Raw genomic sequence first — 10390 nt, 5'->3', positions numbered from 1 at the left:
GATGCACTGAAGGACTCAGAAAGTGTCCCGCGTACTTCAGACATACCACAGATGATAGTAATGTTGTAATTATAGATATAGGACGAATAAAGTATCAAATATCTCAGTACCATTCATCTCAGTATCTGCGGGTCTTCTACACTCACCTAAAGGATTATTAGGAACACCTGTTCAATTTCTCATTAATGTAATTATCTAATCAACCAATCACATGGCAGTTGCTTCAATGCATTTAGGGGTGTGGTCCTGGTCAAGACAATCTCCTGAACTCCAAACTGAATGTCAGAATGGGAAAGAAAGGTGATTTAAGCAATTTTGAGCGTGGCATGGTTGTTGGTGCCAGATGGGCCGGTCTGAGTATTTCACAATCTGCTCAGTTACTGTGATTTTCACACACAACCATTTCTAGGGTTTACAAAGAATGGTTGGGCGGATGGGCTACAACAGCAGAAGACCCCACCGGGTACCACTCATCTCCACTACAAATAGGAAAAAGAGGCTACAATTTGCAAAAGCTCACCAAAATTGGACAGTTGAAGACTGGAAAAATGTTGCCTGGTCTGTTGAGTCTCGATTTCTGTTGAGACATTCAGATGGTAGAGTCAGAATCCATCATGCCTTGTTACCACTGTGCAGGCTGATGGTGGTGTTGTAATGGTGTGGGGGATGTTTTCTTGGCACACTTTAGGCCCCTTAGTGCCAATTGGGCACCATGTACCCATCCTCTGATGGCTACTTCCAGCAGGATAATGCACCATGTCACAAAGCTTGAATCATTCCTAATTGGTTTCTTGAACATGACAATGAGTTCACTGTACTATCCTATCAATATGGGCCAACATTTCTAAAGAATGCTTTCAGCACCTTGTTGAATCAATGCCACGTAGAATTAAGGCAGTTCTGAAGGCGAATGGGGGTCAAACACAGTATTAGTATGGTGTTCCTAATAATCCTTTAGGTGAGTGTATATCGCCATGTGTCTTTTTTTGACATTACCACTAGATGGCAAAATGTCCTATACGTGGTTTTAATTAAGAATAACATGACACACCGCATACTAGCATGTGACCTTTGACCTTATCATTTATATGAAGGTGTGACTCATGCTTTAAAAGTGTCAAGAATTGGTCGGCATACATTCAAAAGCTGCCACATGCCATCACATGTTAGTGCATGAAAAAGTATCTGATCCTAATAAAGTTCAACAAATGTGTCAGTTTTAAGAAAACTGGTGTGATGAGAGAGAGAGAGAGAGAGAGAGAGAGAGAGAGAGAGAGAGAGAGAGAGAGAGAGAGAGAGAGAGAGAGAATCATCTGTCACCTGGTGTCTTCAACTACGGTATCATAGCACACGCTCACGTAGACACAGCACGCACACATGCATACATAAACACACAGACACACACACACAAATGCATGTAAGAGCGAAGCAAAGGCATAATTAAAGTTTTAAAAACCACATCGAAGGGCTCGGCTGCAGTCCTACAATCTCTTCTCTGCTGAGCTTTCTCCGACCCGTATGAATACAGTATATGAATATGCACACATCATATGCCTGGGCACATTCCGCTTACTTCAAAAGACCTCTAGTGAACTGAGTGTGCATGATTACAGGGGAGGGCTTGCTTTTAAAGAGCCTCGGAGAGGGACAAATCTGAGAGGGAGAAAGAAGGGAAGAGAGAGAAAGCAGCTGGGTTGGTGGTAAACATCTGGTGGCTGTGGAGGCTTGGCCCTGACATACAGGAGGGATCTGCTCATTCCAGCCTTTCCTCATCCACTCTCCGACACGGATCTGATCTGATGGGACCGGCAGCCTGTAGAGGTCCAGATCTGTTTGGATCGATGGGTTTTGTGTTCACATGGCTCACTGTACACAACATCTCCCTGGTCTTGAGTTCCAGCGCCTGTTGTGCAACAATTCACTTCTCACATGCTTTAAAGTCTCTAAGCCCTTCCCTAAATCATCTGCTTCTCTTTATCCGCATTGTTTCCTTGGCGATTAATACAGATTTAATGGAGGAGATCAATAACGTAGATGTACCTCATTAGTTTACTGCATACAATAGTATATAGATAGTATTATTAATTCAATTTTTGACAGGGAAAAGAAGCTATGAAAGTGCTCACCCACAAAACAATATCTATATTTCATGTGATACGACTGAAAGCTACAGGACGGCTACTGGACATATAGATCATGAGGTCAGACTATAAATACCGCTAAAAACTGTAAAAACTAAGCAGTTGACAGCCGTGAATAGTGGGAACATTCAATGAAAGCTAAATGTGATGATTTTTTTGATTACATTTTGGATATTTTTTGTTCAGTAATGCCATTTCTTATCAAAGATATAGCGACTTGGAGGATGAATTGAGTGATGCTCTATGTTGATGAAGCTCAATGCTCATTCAGTGCATTGTAGTCCTCTGTCCTGAAGATGAATAAGACATGAAGAGCATGTGTACTGCTCAAATTAATTTACAGACACAAAACACATTATGTTCTCAAACAAACAGATTTTTTTTAAATTACCCAGTTTGTTGAAGTGGTATCACACACTGGTTCTGCTGCTCCACATCCTGTCTGCACCCTCTGTATGTCACTGGGACAGTACTTTGGGTGTGTGAGAAGATTTTTTTCTGCCTGCCACATCAATTGCCCCTTGAGGATGATTCGTGTTTATTGAATATAACTGAATTTTATTTAATTCCTTACAGGCACACTGTCCTGATCCAGAGCTTTTTCTTCTTCTTCTTTCTTCAACTGGCTTAGAATCACACTAGTGGCTGTTTTCTTAGTGCCGTTGCTGGAATGTGTGTGTGTGTGTGTGTGTGTGTGTGTGTGTGTGTGTGTGTGTGTGTGTGTGTGTGTGTGTGTGTGTGTGTGTGCGTGCGTGCGTGTGTGCGTGCGTGCGTGCGTGCGTGCGTGTGTTTGCCAACAGAGAGAGAGCTCAGGGGCAATGAGTGTATTTGGCTGAGTCTGTTTGCTCGAATAAATGCAGAAAGAAAAAGAGGCCGATTATACTTTTGGAGACAAACACGTACATAACAGACGTAAAAGCTCCTTGTTAATTTTAACAGTTTTTCCCCTTCTGTTCTTTGCACTTTTTGGAAAGTTGGTAGTCAAACTATGCAACAGGTTCAATGCTCTGATCTGGACACGTGCTTTTGGATGTTAATGCCTTTATCATATTTCAGGCTCCAACACGCCCAGATACAGAGACAAGAACACATGTGTACATGTAACTGGGCTTAATGTGTTCAGTTAAAGGAAGCCGGATGCTGTACGCAGTTACATGTCGAGGTATCATCTCTTCATGGTACAATCCATCAGGTCTGGTGATGATTTAGCATATTGATGGCAGAAACATGTTCATAGACATTATATATTAATTTTATTTCAGACTCATATGTCCATATAGCAAAAAAACACAAATACAACAACAATATATAAAATACAATACAATACAAAATCACTCGTGGTTAAAAACATACAGGCATTTGTTCCAATGTTTCCAGAAACAGGAAGAATACCTCGTATCACTCTGTGTTGGCTCAGTTAAGGCTTTTAGAATAGAATAGTTTACACATGAGGCTTTCACATCTATGCACCAAATTCAGCACAGATTTTCCAGACTTGTCGGTCCTGTAACTGTTGGATCTGCCCGCTGAGGGATGTGGGGGTTCACTGCAGCCACCAGAGGGACTTTGGCCTGTTGTCAGTTGTTTTGGAGGCACTGGGAGATCTGACCCACTGGAGAAAATGTGCTATAGGCAGACTATTTTTGAATTATGTAACGTCTAAAGACAACACTTATGTCATAATAAAGCTATTTTCAGAGATATTGACAATTATTTATGTAGTTTTTCTATTGTGATAAAGTGTCGGTGAACGGACCAATGGGTGCAAAGGCCCTGGTCAAGCGGGTTCTTTGCTGTTGCAGGTTCTGGTATGAAGAGGTTCTGTGTCATGATGACAGATAAACATAAACCAGCCTCAACTGGATCCGGCTTGCTTTTATTTGCATAAGAGTTCACCACCCACCTTTTTTGGCCCAACATAACAGAAATGCTCTAGGACACAAAATCCTACCTTCATTTATTTTCCACCTTAAAGAATTAAGGAAACTAAAATTGGTATAGTGGTGTCATAATTGATGTTTTCTAGCTCTATACAACAAATATAATAGTGACAAAAATGTTTGTCAAAACAGCTTCAAAGTGTTGAATCCATACAGTGGACACCATTAAATATAGTTATAAATACATAACTGGATACAATACAAATACTGTATGATAAATACTTAAAAAATGGTCGAAAATCCCCTTGTTTGTATCGCCTTTAAAATACCCACTCTGATCGAAAAGAGGAGCCTGCAGATTTCCTCTGTCACGCAGGTGAAGGAGGAGCTTTTTTTTGTCGAGGCTTTCTTACTGCGCGCACAGTGTATTACGGTAAAAAAAGAGGAGGGGCGGGCTCTGGCCTCCATGTGCGTCGCGTTTTGATTGACATGGCGGAGTCTCCCAGTACGCGTTGCGCCGCGCCAGCAGACAGGCAAGACCCGACCCTGGGAATAAAAAAGCACGCAGCAGCCGTCTGTTTGAAGACTATTTTATTGCAGCGAGGTGAGTTCTCTTTACGCTTCTTTCATGGTACGAAAACAACGACAATGGCGGCCGACGGAGTCGATGTAGAAAAAGTTTTTCAGAAGTGCGTGTCTCTGACTGAGTGAGTGTGTGTGTGTGTGTGTGCGCTTGCGCGCGTGCGTGCGTGCGTATGTGGAGAGCTGAGCGCTGACGCCGGCAGTCTGGGCCACTTGGCCAGCGCAAAGGAAAAAGGAAAAACCGCTCCGCTGCTGCTGAATCGAAACTTTGGTGCAAAAATTAAAAACGCTTATTTTAAAACGAGTTAAACGCTAAACTTAAAGGGGAGATCATCGTGTTATTTGTTTCAGCACAAGTGGAAGGGGGACGTTTGCAGTCTGCTCTTTGTGGTCCCGATTTCTCAGCTTTCTCTAAAGAATGTGTTTTTGTCTCCGAGGACTTCATATGGAGTGAGTGCGCAACAGGAGAAAGCCTTTCTTTCCCCTCTGTCTCTCTCTCTCTTTTCTTTCTGCCTGTTTCTGCTAAACAAATCACTGCTTTTTCTTTCTGTGAAAACAGTCGGTCGTGTTTGGGGCCACTCACAATCATGAAATTGAGACTTTTTATAGCTAGAACATTAAGCATTAAAAGATGCTGAGGCAGTCACATTGGACAGAGGGGGGGTTGCGAAATCATTTGAATTGGCGCTGTAGAGCGTTATTACGCATTTTGGGTGACTGTTGAACAATGGCGAGGGGGTTGTGTTAGAAGCACTTTCCATGGAGTTTGTGCGATTGCAGAATGTAGGAAAAAGCGTAAACGAAAATTCCCAACTCCAGCATATCCTAGCATTCCTTCCAGCCAGTCTCTCTCTCCCTCTCCCCCTCTCCCTCTCTCAGAAAATGACTACGTGTCTGTCTGTTTGTGCAGGGGAGACAAATCTCTCTCTCTCTCTCTCTCTCTCTCTCTCTCTCTCTCTCTCTCTCTCTCTCTCTGATGCAGACGTGGAAATCAAACATTGGTCTCCTGCTTGGAGCGATCGATTATCTGCCTTCCACGTACACGCGCATGAAAACTAGAGGGCTGGGGATGTGGCAGCTATAGGTCGTTTTTTTTAATAAGACGCAAAAATATGGCAGGAGAGACCGATTGTGCGTCAGTTATTACAAAAAAAAAGACGTAATAGCGGGTCTGCGTGGTGAATGTCATGCTGTCACGATTAGCGGTGCCGGGGGTGTAATTGGGGCTGTGATTTTTCGGATCGCATATCCCCTCTGCTGTGGACTCTGGATCCAGTGGGCACATTGGAGAATATAGGCTATAGAGGGGAAGAAGAAAAAAGCACGCACGCGCGCGTACTTTTTTTAGGGAAGAGAGAGAGAAAAAGAAGAGGGAGAAATCCGATCCCAAATACATGACGTCAGATGACATTCCTTTGGTGAAAGGCTGATGTGGCCTTGTAATTAAAAAAAAAAAAATCTGTTAAAAACTGATATCGGACTTTTTTTTGTGGGGTTGTGGCCAGGGTGAGAGGGGGAGGAATGATTTGCTACACTGAAAAGGTGCGTTTGGGTTGAGGTGAGAGCAAAAGAATTCTCTGTGCTGCATGAGTGGCAAAATTTATTTTGCTTCCACAAGTCTGAGTCATCAAAAAGTCTAGGGTTATGGATAATAAGCCATGGTATGAACTTTTTTAGTTGAAAGTAGTGGTTTCTCTGCTCAAAGTCCTTCAGAATGTCTAATTTCTAAATCCGGCCCGACCTCGGATGTCAGCAGTTACTTAACAGGAAAGATAGGGTTTCAGATTGGGACGCTCTGGTTTGGAGCCTCAGGAAGTTTCATCCCTGCATCTCCAGTGTGTGAAACAAATGCTGCAGATCACAAAGGATAAGTGCAATCCATATTATCGGAAGCTGTGTTTTGTAGTACTCCACCCATATCCCCTCTTAACACAAGCTGAATGAGGTTTATATCACTGCCCACTGAAAGTTAAGCCTCTTTGGATATCCACATTTATACACAATGGGGATGTAAACAAAGCTCTCAGGCCGCCTTTTTGAAAAGTCCCCAAAGCCGTGTTTCGTTCTTCTATTCGGAGCAAATTCAATAAAAACACAAGTTATGATCAAAACTTGTATTCCAGTATTGGTAATGACAGGCCATGTGAGCTTTTATATGTTTCTGCACTAGATGTTTGAGTCGCGTTGGCAGCGTGCAGAGCCAGGAATGTGGTGCTGGAGGATGTAAAACAGTACAATGTAAGCAGGGACTTGCACCCCGAACTGATGCAATTGCAAGCAAGTGCATTTTCTCTCCCGGTTTTAGTCTGTCGCTTGTAAAAAAAAAACTTTTTCTGTGTTTTAAAAAAGAAAATGTAATGCACTGCAATTATATAACGGAACAGAAAGAACGGCGTTCAGCCTGAAGTCGGGTTGAAGGAGGGAGTCGCCGTTGCTTTGGCCTTTCTCAGAGGCTAGAGAGGCTCATCACGGAGATGACCCCGACCTGTGCTCTGCACCTCACGCAGGGACGACCCACTCAGCTGGGTCGTCCCGTGTGACGGTGTGTCACCGCCTTTGCGTGTGGCTGAATGTAACTTTGCAGCTGCTTTGTTTGGTCCTGCCTAGTCAGTTTGTTTTAGTCTACTTAAAATGCCTGAACCAGGATTTTGGGGAACGGGGGCCAAGAATTCCTAGCATGCATCATTAGAAAGTACATTTATTGTGCTTTTCTCTGACGGATGTAATCAAAGTTTCACACCCTTTCTATTCCAGCAGGTGAAAAATAAACACAGAGCTCGACTCACTGGCACCCGGGTTTGATGGACTGGCTGTGTTTTGCCTCTTATTATTATTCTGAGCCGGGTTATTCTCAGCGCAGTGAGGAAGTTGTTCCCCATGTTTCATGAGGACTCGTGATGCCAGGAGCATCTGTCTCCGTCTGACCTCAGGCGTAATGTGGGCTCTCTGCTTTCCACCCGCAGCGGCTTGTGGTTCGCTGTTGTCGCCATTAAAAAAATAAAAACCTTCAGGTACGCCTTGTCCAAATGAGGTCAAAGATGGGACAGGATGATGCTGCATTGTGTGTGTGTGTGAGTGGTAACGTCCGACATGTTATTGGAGAGGTTGTGTTACTGAGCAGTGCGGCTGTACCGACAGTATTTTAATTACTGTACCTTTCTGAAGGCATTGGTGATTGTTTCTGAGAGACAAAAAGCAATGTGCTATTAATTGGTCAATTTCAGCCACTTCAATCTCAAGATTTTTTTTCTTTCTTTTGTGAACAAAAAAACAACTAAATCTCCTTGGATTTTGGACGTCACCTTTGGATTTTATAGACCAAATAAGTAATCAATGAATCCAGAAAATAATCATCAAGATAAAACTACTTGTTGGTTGCAGTGCAAGACAGGGGCCTAAACCCTGCATGCTTTAGAAAACAAGCAATATGCCCAGTCTGTGTAGCGATAACTTTATCCACCATTTACTGCTATTTCTGCAACTAATAGCCCACTGACGACGACGTTTATAACGGTACATTTGGCCCTGATACGCTGCCCATATCTGGAACATGTCCTCCCGTTAATTGGTCGGCCTTTCCTACGTGCAAAAGTAAACCAGGTCTGTGGTTTGCATGAAGACTGGTGCCAGTCGTGCCATCTGCTTCTCCAAATGCAACTGGTGTGTTTCCTAGAAAGATGGCCGCCGGAGGTGTGGTCCGGTCATGTGGACGATGCAGCTTCCTGCTCGTCGGGAGGTTTTACTTATCGGTGGGTTGGACGTGTGGAGACGGTCACGTTCGGTGGGGTCAAGGGGTCAACGCCTGCAGTGCAGGAGTTTCTCTTCCTCTCATCCCCGAAACCCTTCGGTCCTGACGTTGCAGTGTATTTTTCCTCTGACATATGATGGAGTGCAGTGGAGTTTAGAAGGGACACCAACCCAATCTTTCATTTATTTTAAAAACAATAAGTGGCTTTATTAGGATGATGGTAATCTTCATGCGGTGCAATAAATGGCTAATAAGTCTGCCAATATATGTCTAACTTGAACAATAATCTAAATATTTGCAGATTAATTTCCTGTCCATCAATTTATTTATTTTCAGCTTGTGTTGATTACCGAGACTACGAGAAGTGTTATTGCATAACAATCTTTCCAGGAAAGCAATGCAATGATCTCATGTGTTTATGACATTAAGCTCCATCGTCAGTGAATGAGGACGTGTCACCGGGATGCTGCTCCTCTCTGGTCCACTAGAGCACACATGGTGGATTCTACACACTCACTTAGAACGGTTGTCGTAGTTTTTTCTGTTTTGTTGCCGTTCTCATGCAGGTCTGGGGGGAAGTTCTTGCTTAGTTTTTTTTCTTGCTTTGTTATCATTTTGATTTAAGATATGTTGATCTACACTTTTTTCAAATTAAACTCTCAGGCAACAGGTTTTATGATGGCTGCTTATCTTCTGCTCGATGCTTTTCATTTCCCAACTTTTTGTTCTGTCTCTCTCCTGCCCCCTCTCTCTCTCTCTCTCTCTCTCTCTCTCTCTCTCTCTTCCTCCTCTGTTTCTTGGAGTCTCTTTCTCTCCCACATGAGCAGTGGCATTTTGTTGAAGTATCCCAGCATCTCATGTTTGCTTGGCACAGAGCTGTAATGTTTACCCTCCTCCTCTCTTTCTTTCTGCCTTTCTGCCTTCCTCCCTCCCTCCCTCCTTCCTCTCTCTCTCTCTCTCGTTCTCCAGTGCCCGTCTCCACTTTTTTTTGGTCTCCCTTGATAATTTCCTGCATTGTTGACGGATGATTTAGAAGAAGATAAAAGAACCCTTTCAACTCCTCTTCTCCCTGTCTCCCTCCTCCTCTCCTCCTCCTCTGTAATGTCAAACAATTGCAGTCCGTTCTGTTCCTAGTTTTACAAGTTCCAGTCCAAAATAAAACATCTGACATTTGGAGAAATGTTATGCCGACTCATGACAGACTATTGCTGGCATTCGGTATAAAACTCCTCCTGACTGTCATTTAACGTCTCAGCTGTCCTAAACCTTTTGCTCACAAAGTAGTTCAACTCTTTAGGTCCACAATTGTTTCAAGTGAATTGTGTAATCTTAACCAGAGCCTCATCAACACAATGAGTTGTTGTTGTTGCATTTGCATTTTTTTGCAAAATGTATTGGCAAACATTTTTCAAACTCTATTTTTTGATCAAAGAGACCAAACTCTAGCTGCCTCCAGCTCCTCAGGTGGGAGGATTGTATGTTTTTCTTCGGCACATGCGACGGCCAATCGAATCTCTGAGAGTCTAGAACTGTAGCAAACTGAAGATGTCGCCTCGGGCTCAAACTCCTTTTCGGGCATGTTGTGATGGACATTTCCTGCTCCCGCATAGTGTTCTACAGACCAGACTATTCATCTGTTAATATAATATAATATAAGGTGGATTTAACGATAAGGAAAAGAGTCATTAGTTGTAGCCTTACTTTTGTATAACACAAATGTATGACACATTTATATAAATAAAAAAAAAAGAGGTGGGACAAATGGTAATAATCAGCAATATTTTTGAATACACAACACGCCTGACTTCCACTTCTCCGGTTGCTGATTTAATTCTTTGCTCATCGCTTGGTGTCATCTGTGAGGTCTTGACAGACAGCGCTGTGTGGCTCAAGGGGAGAGGCAGGGTGGCATGAGAGCAGCGGATGATGAAATACAAACGATAATGACAAAACGGATAACGCGTTTGAAATCCAGCAATTATGGCTGTCAAGTTCTTGTCAGTCTGTAAGGTTTTGTGGATACATGCATGCAGTAGAGC

The sequence above is a fragment of the Taurulus bubalis genome (assembly GCF_910589615.1).
Source record: "Taurulus bubalis genome assembly, chromosome: 1".
NCBI classification, from domain to species: Eukaryota; Metazoa; Chordata; class Actinopteri; order Perciformes; family Cottidae; genus Taurulus; species Taurulus bubalis.
This window is presented reverse-complemented; position numbering follows the sequence as displayed.